Source organism: Lonchura striata, chromosome 4, assembly GCF_050655825.1.
Source record: "Lonchura striata isolate lonStrDom1 chromosome 4, ASM5065582v1, whole genome shotgun sequence".
NCBI classification, from domain to species: Eukaryota; Metazoa; Chordata; class Aves; order Passeriformes; family Estrildidae; genus Lonchura; species Lonchura striata.
The window spans coordinates 67,228,833-67,246,881 of NC_140706.1; the positions used below are offsets into that span (position 1 = coordinate 67,228,833).

Sequence of the window (18,049 nt, forward strand, 5' to 3'; positions counted from 1 at the left end):
TTTGTGTGTTGATCTTGGAGTCTTATGGGTGGTGCAGGGTTTACATAAATTACAGAGCTCACTGCAGCTGCCAGCTGCAAGCGACAGAGAGAGCTGCAACTCTGGGGTTAAAATACGTCCTTTCAGCTCATCAGGACTGCAGCGTTGCTGATAAAAGTCCTGAAATCATTCTGCAAGTCTGCCAAGCATTTATAGCCCCTAGCAGACGTGAAATATTAGAGGAAAACATTTGGTGCCACTGAACTCACATTTTTTTCCCTATGCTGCCAAGAGTTCCATCAAACAAATGCAGGACCCTGCTGATTGTTGTCCATCTGGCTTTCTCCTTGACTGTCCCCCACTTTGTGAAGCCACCTGTGATGTTTCTGACTCTCAGCACTTTCCAATAGAGGAATTGTTTTGGTCAGTCCCTTTTACATGTTCTACAGTCAGCCTGAAGGCATTCCTGCCATGGCAGACAGTCTGGCATCAGATCTGGCTTCATTCTTACCACATATCCTAGATATTTCCATCTTCATTTCTGGATAATTTAGGAGATTAAGTCTTGTTCAACTCCCCGACCAATCTCAGTATTTGTTATAAATTCATTCCATTTAATACCTACTATTTCCCCAAGGCATTTAATTTCAAAAGCTTTTAGATGTCTGTCTGTACCTTTGGTGGATTTCCAGCTTTACACATCCAACTGTTAAGGTGGAAACAGAAATTCAGTGGAAGACTCCTACATTGGTTTTAAATAGTGGATTATCAACACCTACATTTTCTTCATGCTGGTCAATATAGCGGCTGCCACATTGATATATTCCACTATGTCCTTCTGGACTTCCTGTCCATCCTCATCTTACTGCCATGCAAAGTGGATGCCTGGTCTGCATCTTGCTTATTTTTGCATTGCATTATCAGACCTGAAAATTACTGTGGTTCTCATTAAGTCTTTTTGATTTTTAGCTCACCTTCTCTTTTTACTTTTCTTCCTCCCCCCCGCCCCCCCCCTTCTTTTGCCTGTGTCTTCTGGAAAACAACCCAGCTATGGTTTTTGTTAAGTAACATAATGTATGTCCTACAGGAGTTACCCTTTTTATCTCCCACTTAAATGAACAGTGGCTCCAAACATCAGGGGTGAAAGATTGCAGCTCTACTTGTCTACAGGAATGAGTATTCATCCAGTCAAGCTGTACTTCAATCAGCAAAGCTGCACCTTGACTAAAGCCTCAATGAATTTCTCTTAACATATCCAGGCATTTCAAGATGCTACAGTACCAGTCCTGATGGACAGATTCAAATACCTCTAAAATCTGGAGTGTACTATCTAGATTTTAGAACACTGGGGGAGGTGTTTCAAAGAAGGGTTTAGTTGAGCTATGGGCATGATTAAATTTGGTCAGCATATGACCTTCTGTTCTACTGAACTTCAACTAATTCCTTTATCCTGCCTGAAATACCATAGGAGACTTCTCCAGAAAAAAAAAAAAAAAAAAAAAAGCACAGAATCATATTAATTACTACAGCAGCTCAGGCCATCTTTAATTTCTGCTCTTCTTCTTTGTTGGTATTTTTCCCTCCTTAATTGCACTTTTCTAACAACTAGAAATTCAGTTACCTTTACCTTTTCTTTTGCCATTTTCTGAATCCATATTCATTCACAGCTCTCCCTTTGTGTTGCTTTTCCCTCTCTGCTGTGAGCTTTATGATGGTCTACTTACAGCTTATTTCTTTGCCAAGATTTAGAGATCATTGCTCTACTCAGCTGTTTAATATTATCATTGCTTGTTTCCTTCTCTTCTTGTTGCAAATATCTAGTTTATTTCCTGAGGAAGTCTCCTGAGGTGTAAGCTATGCTGGCAAAGTGTTTTCCTATCACCCTTTTAACACTTGTTCATGCTCCTTTGATACAGTCAACAACGGATCTCATTTCAGACTGCATTTACTCGTAGCATGATTCACAGAAATTGGGTTTTCCCCCTGAAAGGGTCTGTTTGAATACTTGATTTGCATAATTTCAACAACTCTTACATATATAAACCAACTATGATTTATTAGTTCTTGGCTGTCTGGAAAGCTGCGTTCATGTGCCAGCTATGAAGCTGTCGGGCAGAAAGGCTCAAAAGAAGCCACGCTGCTCTCCTGAGGTGGATTTTTCCTTCAGCTACACTTTCTTGTCAAGTGTTGAGGGACGTTTACTCCCCTTCAGTTTACAGGTGCCCAAATTGGTGTGAGTTTCCTAAGTGAACAAGCCTCTTCTCCTTATAGAATGCAGATTTTGGAAACCATAAGCAATTTCAAAGCATAAAGAAGTTCTTGCCATAACCCGAGTTGGGCATTTTGTCAGCTAATACAACTTGTAACATTCCCGTCCTGTTGCCAGTGTCACAGAATCCCCCTCTTCAGCACCTGGGAACTGCAAAGTGTTAGATAAAATACTTGATTGTTTCATTATTTAAAAGAAACGTTGTGTTTTTCCTACCGAATCCCAGTGGTAAGTTATTGCAACGTGGAAACAGGAAATATCTTCAGTGTTCATGCTAAGGTCTTCCCGGAATTTAGCAGTGTTTGATCCTGAAAGCTTAAGTGACTTGCCAGGGAGTCACTTTGAACCACCAGCTTTATCTTGGGCTCTGATCACTGTTCAGAGGAAGATTCAAACCGTAGTCAATTTAACATAACTATCTGATTACTCCTCTCGACATACCATTTAAGACAGACAATAGCCCAGTTCAGGATACAGCTCAGGAATGGGGTGCCCAGAGCCCGATGTTGCCCAAGGGCGATGTGGCTCGTAGGGAGACACCTACCTCGATTTTTTATTGATCTGGAACTTCCCGAAGCATTTGCAAATTGCAGGGACCGGCACTGAGACATTTAAAATTTAAATTACTCTAACTTACTTCACAGGGCCATCAGTATTCAAAGCTGCCCTCTAACCAAGAGGAAATACAAATTGCCCTTTGAATAGAGACAACTCTTGGGCTCCAGGGTTAAGATTTATCAAAGGAATTTAAAGGGAAAAAAAATCCTACTTCACATAGCTACATTTCTAACACAAGAGCTTCAAAACTACCGACATTTCCTCCCACATATTATTTAGCTTTCAAAATTATATTCATTCTTCAAGTTTCTGAATTCATAAAGCCATGCTTTGGCTGAAGGCCAGAATATGCAGGAGGGGAACAGAGAATCTCATTTTGCTCAAGATGCTCTGATGGAAAAATCAAGAGTTTTAGGTTCTTTCTGGTGATGCAAAGATATAATATTTTTGTACCAATAGCACATGCATACAAAAATTATTCTATGGTAAATCTGTGCCAGAAAATTAACCTTCTTTCGCAATGAACACAATCAAAATGGTCACAAACGGTGCTGACAATGAATCAAGCTCCATTTTAAACACAAAAATGAAGACAATTAAAATTTAAGTGGAAATAACTTGCTCCCTGGACAGAGTTGAGGATTATGACTGTCAGATTTTGACAAAACTACAACTTTTCATCTGCTTAGGGCAAGTTAAAATTCAGTTAATGCACAATTCAAATCTCCCCTTTGCAAACACACTTAACATCTCTTTTTCACAGGCTGTTATTTCAAAACTACCACTTGTATAACAGAGAACACAGTTTAAAAGCTCAGAAACCTTCCATTCTTCAACTGTAACTTCAGAACTGCCAGCATTCAAAGGTAAGTGAATTTAAAAAAAAAAAGCCAGATCACAATAATCTACACAGATGGGTGATGGGGTCTGTGCTGGAGACCCCCTCAGTGGCACAGACAGTCTCCAACAGCAGCACTCAGAATCTCTGCAGCTTTTACCCCCACGTCTGGTATACCTGCATACAGCCCGATATGAGTGCTCCAAAATTCACAGGGTTTCAATATTCCTGGAAGATTTATTAGCCAATATAACATTTTTTAGCCCCTCTGAGAGTGCAAACATCCACAGACAAAAACTTCAGGGGGCTGAGAGGATGGAAATGAATCTCGCAGTGACCATGGCTTTTTCATCCCACCCTTTTCATAGGAAAAATCCTCCCATTCCTTGCTCATAATGCAGAGTTGCACAATCCTTGATATTTTATTTCCTTATACAAATGCAGTCCTAGGATGGACAAAAGCCTGTTTGCCCACAGCTGTGCAGAACTGCAGGGCTCTGCCAGGTGAGCATCCCTGGTCCTCTACCTGGCAAAAATGCCAGCCATTGACAGGGAAACACTCTATCTGCAGAAATCCAGGGAGCTCTAGGAGCTCTCTCAAGCACCAGGCTTTACCTGTCTACAAATTGCTGGGATTTCATAATGAAGTGTCCATCTCCCTCCTCTCAGTTCTGTATTCACAAACCAGCTCAGCCAGGCTGACAGAAACAAGCTACATCCCTACCTGTGACTGGAGGAGAGCAAAGATAAGAGAAAAAAAATCCCCATCACCTTTACAACAATCACTGCAAAACTGTACTGAATTTATCAAAAGGATGATTTCTCACTCATTTTTTAATTACAACTTGGCAAGCCTGGAATAAAATAAAAATGCCTTCTAAATTTCAATCCTTTACTGTATACTAATGGATGCTAAATTATCGTAATACATGATATTACTATTCATACTGATGAAACAAAACTTGACACATCCAAGTTGTATCAGAGACAGCTCCTTTAACTTCCTACTTGTATTTTCTTTTTAATTAAGTCAGACTTTTTTCAATTACATATTTCCTGATGGTTTTTTCTCCAGGTTTTCTTTCTTAATAATTTTAGTGAAGCAGCTGTAAGAGGTAACAACTATAGCAAAAATGTTTAATTACCCAACTAGCTTTTAAACAGTACCTGTGGGCATATACACTCCTTACGAGAAGCTACTTAAAAGTAAACCCACAAGAATTATTGTTAAATAATGGCATGATTATCAAAGAAAATTATTCTCTGTGAGTCATTTTACATTAATTACAATGTCTTATTTACAGGGCAATGTACATGCAGTTCCTTCTGCACTATTCCTAGGGGAGTTTAATGAGGAGCTGGTCCTATCAGGAATCAGACTGACAAGGCCCTTGCACAGAATCTCTGCCTGCAAATCACCTCACCAACACCAGAGTCTGCAGCATGCTTGGCAGGAATGGACTGGAGTAATAAAACTAATGAAAATCAGTTAGAAGAGGCTACAAGCAGCTGTAAAATATTTAGAGAAAACCATGGAATTGAAGACCTGATCAGATTTCCAACCCTGTTTTCTAGCACTCTTGAAATACCTGCTCCACTTTTGAAAAATCTCTCCAAACGAATCTGAATTAACAGTGAGCTCTAAAAATCTGACAATTAACTCAGAAAAAAAGCTATTCAAATACCATTTATAACTGATGAGAGAATATATATACCATATATAACTGATGAGTTCAAGTGGTGCTTTTAAATGTATGAAGTAGAAAAGTAGCTGTTAATCTCTAGAATTTTCATTATTCTAACAGGAAACTACATCATGTGTTGGTTTTGTTTTGGGGTTTTTTTTTGAAAGACAAAAATCTCTTCTACAGCAGCAATCATTTTAATGAGATTTAATAATACACATAGTTTACATATCACACATACTGTGTTTTTATGCATCAAGCTCAGCTGGACTGCTCATAGTCAGTTCTATAATAGACTAGAAATATCTTTTTTGAGAGTTTGGATTATTATTTGCAGTACCCTTCCACTACCTTTCCAAATTCTTCACTGATGAGTCCAGCAAAGGGAGAATCACTGTAACAATGGACACTTACATTTATTAAGACATTAGAGCCCCAGCCTTCTGCTGTAAACCACTGCAGCTCCTCTTTCCTGGCACTCTAATATTTACATCAGCAGATGCTGATCCCAGAAATTAAACAGTGGCCAGTGGCTTTCTCATCATATGAATCAGCAAATTTATATAACCTCAAAATCCTAAAACTTGGGTTGTTGAATCTTACTCATTATCCCATCATTGAGTCCTCCTGGCCAACAGGGAACTCCAGACTTTGGAAATTATCTCTAACTCACTGTGATCAACACCCAAGGATTACAGACGGCTCTACCCTGCTCCAGGGAATTAAAGCCCAGGTTAAAGAGCTTACTTACCGAGGAGGAATTGTAGCTAAAAACTAAACCAGCATTAATTGTTTCCAGCACAGAGGAAAAGCACCTGGAGCTGGGGCCAGACCACAGCGGAAGGAATGAGAGTAAAGCAAGAGAGAAGCACAGGAGGAAGAAGGTAATAGAAGCTGTCAGAAAGAGAGAGTATTTTATATTAAGGTAAATCAAGAGAGTCAAAGATGTCAATAGGATTCACACACAAAAGCAGCTCTTGGAAGGATCTGCCCCAAACAGCACAGCAGCTTGACAGTGAATTGGAATGAACACCGGCACAGGTTTTGCGACTCTTCATTTTCTGGGAAAAACTTTAGGTTAAAAACTTTTGGGTCAGAAAAGCAAGTTAAAGGCTCAGAAATGGTCATATGGTATCTCCCTGGGGCTCTGCCTGGATGCCATAAACTTTGGTGGGAACATGTTCTGCAAGCACAACAAGAGCATTTCCAAACCAAAGTATATCCTTCCATGACCAGATGTCTCTTGTAAAACCCCAACTGGCTACCAAAGAAAACATTAATTTCTGTTAAAAAAAAAAAACAATCTGAAACATTGATTATTCATAGAAAAAGATGATTTTTTTTTTTAACTACAACAGCACCTCCCAAAAAGTATCTCTTTCTATCCAGGCTAGCCATTCTTGTATAATTTTTTTGAGCATGAATATTATTGCTAATATTTTACTGAAAATTATTCTGAAGGATTGAACACAGTAACAGTGCCTATTCTTTAAATTCCACTGAAAAGCACATCCTAGAGCTCCTCCAGGGAATATGCCCAACCTTCCCTACTGCCTGAACATGTCACCCTGAAATCTCTGCTATCATCCACACACAGCATACAGGGATGGGTTATCCTTGTATGGTTTGATAGAACAGTAGAAGCAGGACGTGGGAGAGCAGCCAAATACCTGAGGCTAAATTCCTGGCACATTAAAAGCCTATTTACTATTGCCCATAATGCTGTTTCATATATAAAAATACAAAAGGAGATCCATGTGGAATTAACTATATTGTTCATTTCTGAGGTTTTCCCTTTGCCTTTTTTTTTTTTTTTTTTCACATGAGAGAACTAGGTCAACATTTTCCAGACTTATCCAACTTGTTTTATATTATGAGAAAGAAAAACCATTTCTAGTATGAACATTGTTTGGGTGAAAACAACATTATTTATGGGAATTTTTCCCATGTGACATTTTAGGAAAGGAAGCATAGTAGAAAACCCCTTTCACCATATGGAATGATACAGTTTTTTATGTGAAATATCAATACAGACATCTACCACTGGAACTAATAAAACAGTAGCAGTCTGTTAGGTGAGCCACTCAGCAGAGGAAAATGAAGATTATACCATGCCTTTGGGTTTCACCGCTCTGTTTTGATTTCATAAGTGTGCAGAGTAATCTAGATTCTCTGTGACATTTAAAGTGCCCCTTACAAGATCCATCTGCTTGATTTTCCCAGTTTTGACTTCTACATCAGTTGTCTCCAATTTGTTCAGCCACCTGATACCCAGCTACAAGGATGCTGTCACTCTCCATACTTCCCCTACACCTCTGGGTGCCCCACTCTCAACTTTCAGTCCTCTGAGTGACAGGGGTGACAAAACCAAAGTGTCAGCCATGCTGGAATGGATCACACCCAATGACAACTGTTTAATTTAGCTGCCAGACCCTGTCATGTGTAGAAAATAAAGTTTACTAGAAGTAAAATCCACCCAATTCTGGGCAGAACTTTCAAAAAGGTAAGAAAAGGTACACACAACACAGAACTTTGAAGTCTCTCCTCTACTGTGCAAGGTGTGAGAGAGTTTCTAAACCAAACACAGTAAAAAAAACCCAACAATATTGGTATGGGCAAAACCAAAGACTGTGGTAAGAGAATGTCCTGTCAGTTTTCCTAGAGAAAAACAAGTGGTTTTTGTTGACATGCAGGAAGTTTGAAGCAGACAATGGTCCCAATGGTCAAAGAATCATCACTATAAAGATTCCTGTAACTGATCCAGACAGCACTATCTAGGTCACCTAGAACAATTCTAAAAAGCGTCTAGGACTTCAGCTTTACAAAGGCAGGCTGCATGGGTGTGCCATCCTATCTTGTCAGCAAAGACAATCTCAGAATCAGCTATGGCTTCTTTTAAGGTATATTTTATTTCTTTTCCCAGCAAATTGACATTCCAGCTGATAGATCCGGAAGCATGTTCACATTCCACTATCTCTACTTAAAATATTTAAGAGGGGAAAGACAGCAGATACAGATACAGGTAAGTGTGGTAAGTCACATACTCACCCAAAGAAGAAGTATTGCTCACCTTTGATGAGGAAAGTAAATAATTAGCTATACTTAGGGCACTTCTCTCCCAGTCTCAGGAAAACATTACACAGGCAAAAGCTTCTAAAGGCTTTAAAGAGGGCAACACTCAAAATTCATAATCTCCCAGTGAAGGCAAAATGTTGTCCCTGCCAAACCTCTAGACACCTAATCTTGAAATATTCAACTGATTAATGATGATAATAATTTGCCTTCATAGACTGATTTAGAACTAAAATCAATAATTTTGCTACACCCAAAAAATACTTCTCAGGAATGTACTCACTTTGATGAAAGACTTATACAAAATATTTAGGGTCTTGGTTTCTCTGTTGGTGAGAAGCAATGGCATAATCATGTGAGACCAGGGCCTAAAGAAACTTCTTTTTAGAACATTCCAGTGTTTTCTTTTCTTCTTTTCTTCTTTCTTGTTTAAGAGGAGGGTAAGTCAGACTTGTGTCATGACCATGAATATTTTAAGGGTCTGATTATTATATTATATATATATATAATATTATATTTTAAGGGAACCTCAGTGAACTGGGGTTCCACACAGATACTTGTCCTGGCATTAATCACTGCACACACCACTGATAGGGCAGTTCAAGCTCAAATTCTTTTTTTCATTAGAAGAGATACCTAAATAAAATTATTTTTGCCTTTAAAGTGGCAATTGACTATAAAAGTGCAAAAGACTATAAAGGAAATAATATAATTTCAATTTGAGTTGGAAGGGACCTAAAAGACCATGTAGTTCCAACCCCCCCTTGCCATGAGCAGAGACTCCTTCCACAGACCAGGTTTCTCCAAGCCCCATCCAACCTGGCCTTGAGCATTTCCAGGGATGGAGTATCCACCAGATCCCTGGCAAGCCTGTTCCAACCTCACAGTAAATAAAAAAACAGTTTGGGTAGCTTAGATTATTCCGTTTTTGCTCTTCACCATTGGAACATTTATTTTTACCCTCATCAACACCATTACAAACCCAAGGTAAATATGTGAGAAAACCCAGAACCATTTAGCATGATGTGCTTTTACACCAATGAAATTATCATCTTATTTGTGTATCCCTTAACACCCTACAAAATTATTGTGGCCTCTGGATATTGAATTATAATATATAATCAACAGCATAACTAAGAACAAACACTATTTAAAAAATCTGACTAGTGGCGAAATGCTAATGTAACAACAGATATTAAACAGGTGCAATATTTTAAACTGTTTGATATGTTCTATATGAAAATACATATTCTCAGAGTACAGAAGTACAGTGAATACAATTTTATTTTGTGTAGTCATAAGATAAATGTATGTAATTAGGCTGTCATGTGGGTTCTTTTATCATTTTAATCAGGTTATTACTGTTTAATCTTTTGGAATGACCATTCTTTGCTTAAAGGTTATTCTCTATAGTGGCTTATTTAGAGAAATTCTAGTCAACACAAATACTCCATATAAGGCTACAGAAAGTGCAAAACTCTGTGAAAACAAAGGGTGCTCCAAGGATGAGGGGAAATTTGCATCAAGAAAGAAATACTGAAAGATTCAGAATAAACCCAAGTTATTGAACACAGATATTTGCTGGTAGGGCTTTACAAACCCTGTGCCACCTGTTAACCTTTTGCCTTGGGTGGCTCCCAGCTCTCTAGAAGCTACTGAAAGAACTTTTCAGTTCCTATCAACATTTGGTTGCAACTACAGACCCATAAGCTGCTAAAGAATTTGTACTCATATCTGTTCTGTCTGTTACTAAGTTTTTGTGTAAAGCCCTGGCTTTCACATTGCCTCTCTAAACCTCAAGTAGCATCTCAGTCTGCAATGTTTTGGTGCAAGCAAAGAAAATTGTTTTATATATACTCTAATACTCATCATTAAATGACTAAAAAAAACCCAAACCCACCCCACCAAACTAATTAACATCAGAGCCTGATTTAAGACCAAGGGAGAAACATCAAAAGGTATGACAGCACTGTTTGATGCTCCTTTCTTGGCAGTAATTCACAAACAGCAGGAAAACAAATGTTTCCAGTTACACGTAGGCTCTCACACTTGTGCCTAAGTGAGGCCATATCTCTCCCTGCTAACTATGTTGGGGTGCCTTAGTTGCCAACTGGCTCCAAATATTTCTCAGAAATACGAAGCTCCTCCTGCAGCAGGGCCTGGATAATGAGGGCCAATTATGAGATGAAAACACACCGACTTCCAAAGAAGAATAAATACTGTGCAATAGAGTATGAAGGATTGTACTGCCAAGAGGGCAATCATAGAGCATAAAATTAAAGTATTATATAAAATTAAGGGATAGTTGAAAATCTGAGCTTCATTCAGAGGAAGGAAAATTAACGATTGCCTCCCTTCATTCATACAAGGAAAAACTACCAATGAAAGACAGACTTTTGTCCCACCTCTTGCTGAGAGGCAATAACAACTGGTCCTTAAGAGAGAAAAGAAATGGCCAAGGTGGGGAAGGGTGCAGCTGGCTACTCTTACCTAGGGACTTTTCTCTTTGGAAAGGCAAAGACACCATGATATTTTGGCCAGGTGGTGAGGGGTCAGCTCCTCTCCCTCTCTTGCTATCGGACAGGAGACAGGCTGTGAACTTCTTAAGGACCCTGCAGATGCTAGTGCCTTTATTTGCTTTCTAATTAAAAAAGAAATCTGCTGACTTACCAAAATAACAACTCGTTAATCATTTAAATTCAAATGAATATTGGATGTGACATGCAGGAAATGTTCTACATAGCCTTGTCAAAGAAAATGAACTTCTCACCTGGAGGGAGGCAAAGGCAGGGGGAAAATATGACAAGCAATAGTATTTTCTGCTATTTTATATCTTTTTTTCTCTAAAGCATTCCACCAAAAAGCCAGCAGGGATCTTTGGAATAATGACCATAGTTTGCTTAACAAGAATAAATCATAAAACATGAATACTTAAGTCAGTTTTGGAATGTGTATTTGAATTTCATATTGCATTGCAAGATTTTTCAAGGTGCTTTAGAAGTGTGAGTCTCAAATATGTGATTCTTTCACATTTCCAGTGACAAGTCAGGCCCTCTACTCTGAAAAAGACTCAGCAAAGTACTTTTGAGAGTTTCCCCTACAGTGAGGTCACATCATACTGAATTAATGATATAGTATTATATGAAATATCTTTATTACCTAGAGGAATGACTACAGCTCAGGCAATTTTCTGAGACACCTTCAGCACAGTTGCTAATAACATTTCTTCAGCTGGAGGACAAGGGGAAAGAAACAAAAAGAAGAGTCCTTTCAGGAAAAGCAATTTTCAAAAAATTGTTTCGGGAATAACTCGCTCTTGAGTGCCTGCAATCCAAGATGTGCCTCACATGATCTTGTGCTCAAACTGCAATTGAACTCCAAAGAGGAGATGGACACAGGCTGGAGAGATTTATGTGGCTACAGACTTGCTGATTTCACTGTTGGGTGTGTGCAGCTCTGATTTAAGATGTGCTGAGCAGATCTTTATATAAAATAATAAATTAGTGAAACACATGTAGATTTATGTGTCATGAGTCCAGAGTGCAGAATGCACTCTTAATGAGTTTTAGAAATCTGTATAAATAAATATAACAGAAATCACACCATGGATGTCCCTGTCTTGTGTCTCTCAATAGGATCTAAATTAGATACAGTCGGTTTTCAACATGTATATAAATATGCTCACAGAAACACACTAATTATCAGCCTGCAAAATCAGCTTGGGTTTTGAGAGCCAAATAAGATCTCTGTGAGTTCATTTTTTGTCAGGAAAGTCAGCAGAGACAACTCAAAACATACACAGGAAGTCTATCTGCTGCCTAAGATGAGATCTGTACAATTGCTTTTCTGACCGTAACTACGCTTACTTCATTTCTTTTTGCTAACTTTACATTTCCCATATGTGATTCATGGTGTTATGCCAAGGTCACCCAGGTCTCTGGTATTAAAAGGTTATACAAACACATCCCTGGAGGAACTAAAATGAATCAGATATGCAGCGGACAGACTGCAGGCCTGGACTTGGAGAGAGAGGGAGTGTGAAAGCCAGACCCCTGACAAAAAAAAAAACCAAAACAACTGCACTTTCATTTGCAACTTCACACAAAACACACAGAAATGCATCATTACTGGAAAGGAAAATCAGCAGAAAATGCTTCCTCTGAGGGAGGAACAGGAAGGCAAAAAGGTAAAACCCCCAACATCTATACTTCTAGAAACCACCTGAGGACCTCTTGGTGCTCTGCTTTTATCATGCTGTCCCCAAACCCAGCACCCACACAGATCCATGCCCTCAATGGAGCACTGACAAGGACTCAAAGCTACAGCCTTTCTCAACCTGCTGATTTACAGCTGATATTCACAGAATCAGAGAAAGCCTCATGTTAAAGATCACCTAGTTCTAACCTCTGCCATGGGAAGGGATGACATTCACTAGATCAGGTTGCTCAGAGCTCCAGCCTGGCCTTGGCCACTTCCAGGGATGGGGCATCCACAGCTTCTCTGATTTTCTGTCAGGCAAGCAGTACCACATGTTAAGCCTAATAATTTATCACTCTACATCTTCAAAATACTGTAATAATAACAGCAACAGCTTGTATTTGTTACATTTCTGTGAAACAAGGATCAGAGTTTTACAGGTGTGGAAATTAAGGAGAACAGACTCAGAGTGGTTTGTCACAAAATTGCATCATAGCAATTTTGTGGTCAAATTAGAACTAGCATACAGGTTTTCACTTCTAGTCTTACATTTATGCAGCTTTTTAACCTTCATAGGTCTCAAGCAATTCCTGAGTTCTTACAAACTCTTACAACTTATGTCACTGCCATAGAGCAATCTATGGGTAAAGGCAGGTAGTTCGGACTTCAGCAGTAGATGGGAACAAAGAAATCCCAACAATAATTTTCCTGATTTTGTTGGTTTATGCAATGGCAAGGTTCTGAGCACAACTCCTTGAACTCTATTAACCTGCATCTCCTCTTGCCCCAGTAGAGTCCTGCTGAAAATTCTAAAAACCTCTCTACCTCAATCCTGCTTCACTTCGAATGCTTGTTCTTTCTATTACTCATCACATAAGATTTAAAACACAAATGGAACAAGGTGGCAGAAACTTGCTTCCAGCTCTAAATTCCTGACAGTACAACCCAAAGTCTGTAATTTATAGCTGAAGAAAGAAACAATAAGCCAATGACTTCTTGTTATTGTTACCTTTACTTGAGAGGTTACAGCCAAAAACTGTCCAAATTCCAGACAGTGCAGGAACAGTCACACCTTCTCCTGCCAGCTCACAGCATGTTAGGACAGGAATAACTTTTGTAAGAGGACAATATGGTTGAAGCTTTTTCAGAGCAACAATTTTCTAAACAGTGACTAAGAAACACTGTCTATATTCACTGACACACTGATAACCAACCACCTGGCATGAGACCTGCATGTTCCAAATAAACCAACACCCATTTCCTCTGCTCCTGTTCTTGTGCTATGGATCATCTGGCCTGGAAGTCTCAAGAGTTGGCTGATGCCCTCCATTACACTGTTACTTTTGCCACAATCTTAGCTCAGTCAGCTCTGTTTCTCCCACTTAAGTAAAAGGAACTTACAAAATCCTAAGTCTGTTTCTTCAACTTTTCATTCGCTGCTCCTGCTTGCCTCTACTTCCTTCCCACCTATAACCTGGAAATTTTCTTCCCATAGAAAATATAAAAATACAATACTTTCAGCTTTCCACTTTCCATCAACATTTATATCTCCAAGTCTTTCCTCTTGCATTTCTGTCCCAGCTGCAGTTTCCCTTTGCTCATCCAGTCTCCTCCATCTCTTTTCAGTCTTCTTCTTGTCCTTTTGAACTCATTCAACTCATCTGTGCATGTCCTTCAAATCCACATCCATCTTTCCTTCTATTCTAGTCTCTGACCCCTTATTCCATGAAACACACCCCTGGTTTCTATCATCCTAAAAAAATCTCACTCTTCACTCCCTCCAGCCCAATCCCAACCCTCTTCCCATATTTGTTTAACATCTTGATCTTCCTGTCTTCACTGACATTTTCCACCAGTCTCTTTCACACAAATCATCTGAAATTATATTCCTCACCAATATTCAAATTATTTTCTCAAATTTTCCAATGATGTTATCTGACATCCATACAGGTATGCATATTTGTCTTCCCAAAACATAGATGGAGATTCTTTACCAACTAATACCAGTAAAACAAATTTTATTCTAAAACTGAGTTATTGAGAATAAATAAAGGCCATAGTACTGAGAATATTCTCAATTAAGTTAGAGGAAAATGAAAAGCTTTTGGTTTTGAGGGCAGGCTTTTCACTAAGAATTAAACATTACAAGCTGTGCTTGTGCTTTTCCATCTACCAGGAAAAAATGGACCTTGTGGAAATAACTGCACAGGAATCAAGGAAAGTATAATGAGGCCTCATTTCATACCAAGGACTCCTAAAGCACGAGGTACTGCATCACTGCCTGCAATACTAAATCCCAGTCATCTCCAGGGTGGAACCAATGTCAACACCATCTTTTGCACAGATAATAGAAATGGATGCTTTCCAGCGAAAGGAATCACCTTCCAAGACCAGTCCAGGTAAGACTGCCTGGGGTCCGCATCACTGGATTTCACACAACTTTAGGCACAGACCTGCCTCTCAAATCAGCTCAGGAGAGGAGCCAAGCTTCTGCCAGGGACAACTGGGCACCTTCCAACGCCCTGCCCTGATCTGTGCCGTGCCTTAAAGAAAAGCCCTCACTGAAGCCTGCCCCTTCCTGAGGCACACAGTGAGCATGGCGCGTCCAAAGCTCAGCCAGCCCCAGCCACAAGCACCGCTGGGGAAAAGCCTCCGGCTGCCTCCTGACAGTGCCATGAGGTGAAGCCGCCTCTCGGCGCCCTGAATAAACACAGCGGGATGAGGGTGGGAATTCCTGACATTTCCGGGTCTGAGGGGAGATCTCCGGAGCCTCGGCTCCATTCCAGGTCAGACTGGCTGCCGCCACCAACACTGATGACGAGAGGGAGAGCAGTGCTGTAGTCCTTAGGGTGAGTGAGGGCAGCGAAGACAGACAGGAACAAGGGAAAAATCTTTCCAACACCTCACTTCTGGGTTACAGAAACCTGTCAGCCCAGCCTCCCCTTTCCTTTTTTTTTTTTAATTTTTTTTTTATTTTATTGACAGGATTTAGATTCTTATCTCAGTAAGCTATTTTCTTAAAGCTGAAAAATCAAGAAATGGATTGCAAAGCTCACACTTGTTTGCATGCCCAGGATACCAGCGCAGGGATGTTCCAGTAAGGTGAGGCAATTGTCAGCCTGGATCAAATCATTCAGAAAAACTAATGAATGAATGGAAGATCCTATTCTGCCCAAATCCAATTTCTGTACCCAAAAATTGCGAGTTTTACAGGGCAGACAGACGGAAATGGAAGAAAATGAAACAGTTCAGGGTTGTCAGGAAACCCCTTTCAATATATCACATAATTTATTTTAATAGCACTTTCAGATGAAGACCATGGTATCCAAAGGCTTTTCCAGCATTCCTGGGAACTTTCAAGTTGTACTGCCCCATTTCTCTGCCTCCAAACCTTAGCATGAAGTTGGAGAAGAATAACCCCTGGAAAATATTAGCAGTTCTCATATGCATACATCCCCCTACTCCTGGAGTCCTAGACTTCCAGTACAACTTACTCAGGAGATGCAAAGTTTCATCAAACTATAGAGGATTAAATGGAGATACTTTCACCTTTCCAAAGTGCCCTTTTCTCCCCATTTCATCTATGATGTCTCTAAGACTGCTCCTTACCCTGGGGACCTGAGCACAAACTGTGCTTGGGATGCTGGGCACACCATGCCCTGGGCTCCCTCTCTGCTCATAAAAAATTATTTAGCAGGAATCTTTGGCCAATTTAAGGTCCTTAAAGAACCAATTATAACCTCATTTTCCAGAGAGAGCTTGCCAAACACAAAACGCACAAACCACTTTCAATATATTGAACTATTGAAGTGTTCAGATGTCATTAAAAACAGTCTGTTTATTAATGAACAAGTAAGCAAGAGTCAGCTGTCAGACTCTGCAGAGCTTATCACAGACAACAAGGCTGTCCCTGTGGTTAAACAACTTCTTGAACTGCAGTTTCAGCTGAGTATTTCCCTAAATTCAGATTCTGTTTACATCACCCTAATTATTACAGCTTTAACTAATGGCCAGGATAGAAACTGTGTGCACATCTTTGTATAATAATGACTTGTTTTGGTCATATTACAGGTATGGAACCAATTCTTTTGTTTGGTTTTGTGCTGTTTTTAACATACCATCACTCATCTATGGTTTTCCCCTCAGAGCTGTCTTGACTTGACAGCAAAAGTAAGACTGCAATTTTTTTCAATGACAACAAAAAAATCCAATCTCCCATACTCTTTCTCTGACCCAGTGAACCTCTTCTGTAACTTTACACCAGAGAACAGCCCTGCTCTGTTTCCATCTTATTAAATGCTTTTAAGATTTTAATCATTCGCTCATTGGCTGCTAAGTGAATATTATATCCCTTTTCCTGTAGGCAATCAGATACCGTAATGCTTTAATGTTAAAACTTGTTGCTGCTGCAAACAAAAAGGTAACAAATAGTTTCTTATTCGGTGCTGAATCAGTACCCAGAACATCACCTCACTAGCTGCAAATACCCTGAGGGCACCTTTATTAATAGAGCTGATGCAACATTATTTGAAAACAAAACAGCCAAAGACAATGTTCATAATAAAAAAAAAAAAACAGGCAGAGTTGTAAAACAATAACTTAGGGTTGTGACTTAGCATTTTTATGGGCAAAGCTAAAACTGCATCACTGCCATCCAATTATATTTTTCAGTCTTAGTGGAAAGCTTCCTTTGGGTCTTATTTTGTTTGTTTTGCAGTTCTCTCAGTCAAGAAATCATTTGGTTGTGTCTATTTTGTCAATTACTCGAATAGACAGGAGAGAAAAAGTAGTGACATTCCTGATAAATGTTCTGGTGGTCTGTACCTGCAAGGAGCAGCAAATTGGGAATTTAAGTAATTCTGTGTTCTTTCTAAGCCATCTGGTTTTTGGTAACTGCTAGAGACTGCAAATTGAACTAGGTGAATCCTTAGTCCAGCTACTCTGCCATTCCTGAGATTATTTTAAAACCTGATAAATTGGTAGAGTGTCTGTGCATGACACCAAGTTTTTCACATCATGGTTACACAGCAAAGCTTTCTTTTATGAAAAATGTCAAAATTATTTCTCCTTACTCAGGGCTAAAATGCTTGCTTCTGAACTAACCCTATAGTTTCACACAGCAATCAAATGACAAATTCTTCTCCAAGCCTCTGGGGTTTTTTTCTCCTTTCCTGGATTTTTTTTTACTAACTCCAAGGATCAGACCTCAAGCATAATAAAGTCAACAAAAATCTTTCCAATATCTTCTGGGTCATGACCAAAGCTGACTTCCTCCCTTTCCCTGTTCCTTCCATAACAGTTACAGGCCAAACAGACAGAATAACAACCTGCTGACAGGTAACATTAACTTACAGTCATGTGAGAGGCAGAAGCATCACACACAGCTCTGCTGTAAACTGAGCTGAGTGCTGTTTGCAACGTATATAACTTCATGGCTCATGTTTCTCCACA

General features: G+C 39.4%; 1 protein-coding gene across 6 annotated transcripts in view; it reads right to left on the minus strand.

Annotated features, from left to right (window-relative positions):
• Nucleotides 1-18,049, minus strand: part of AFG2A (AAA ATPase AFG2A) — a 159,914-nt gene that overhangs the window by 43,742 nt on the left and 98,123 nt on the right. The window contains exon 15 of one of the 6 annotated variants that reach the window (XM_085579311.1): nt 1-18,049. This exon is cut by the window's right edge and continues 11,020 nt beyond it. The exons of the other annotated variants lie outside the window; for them this stretch is intronic. The gene's annotated coding sequence lies outside the window, so the exon portion shown is untranslated. 6 annotated transcript variants of the gene reach the window in all.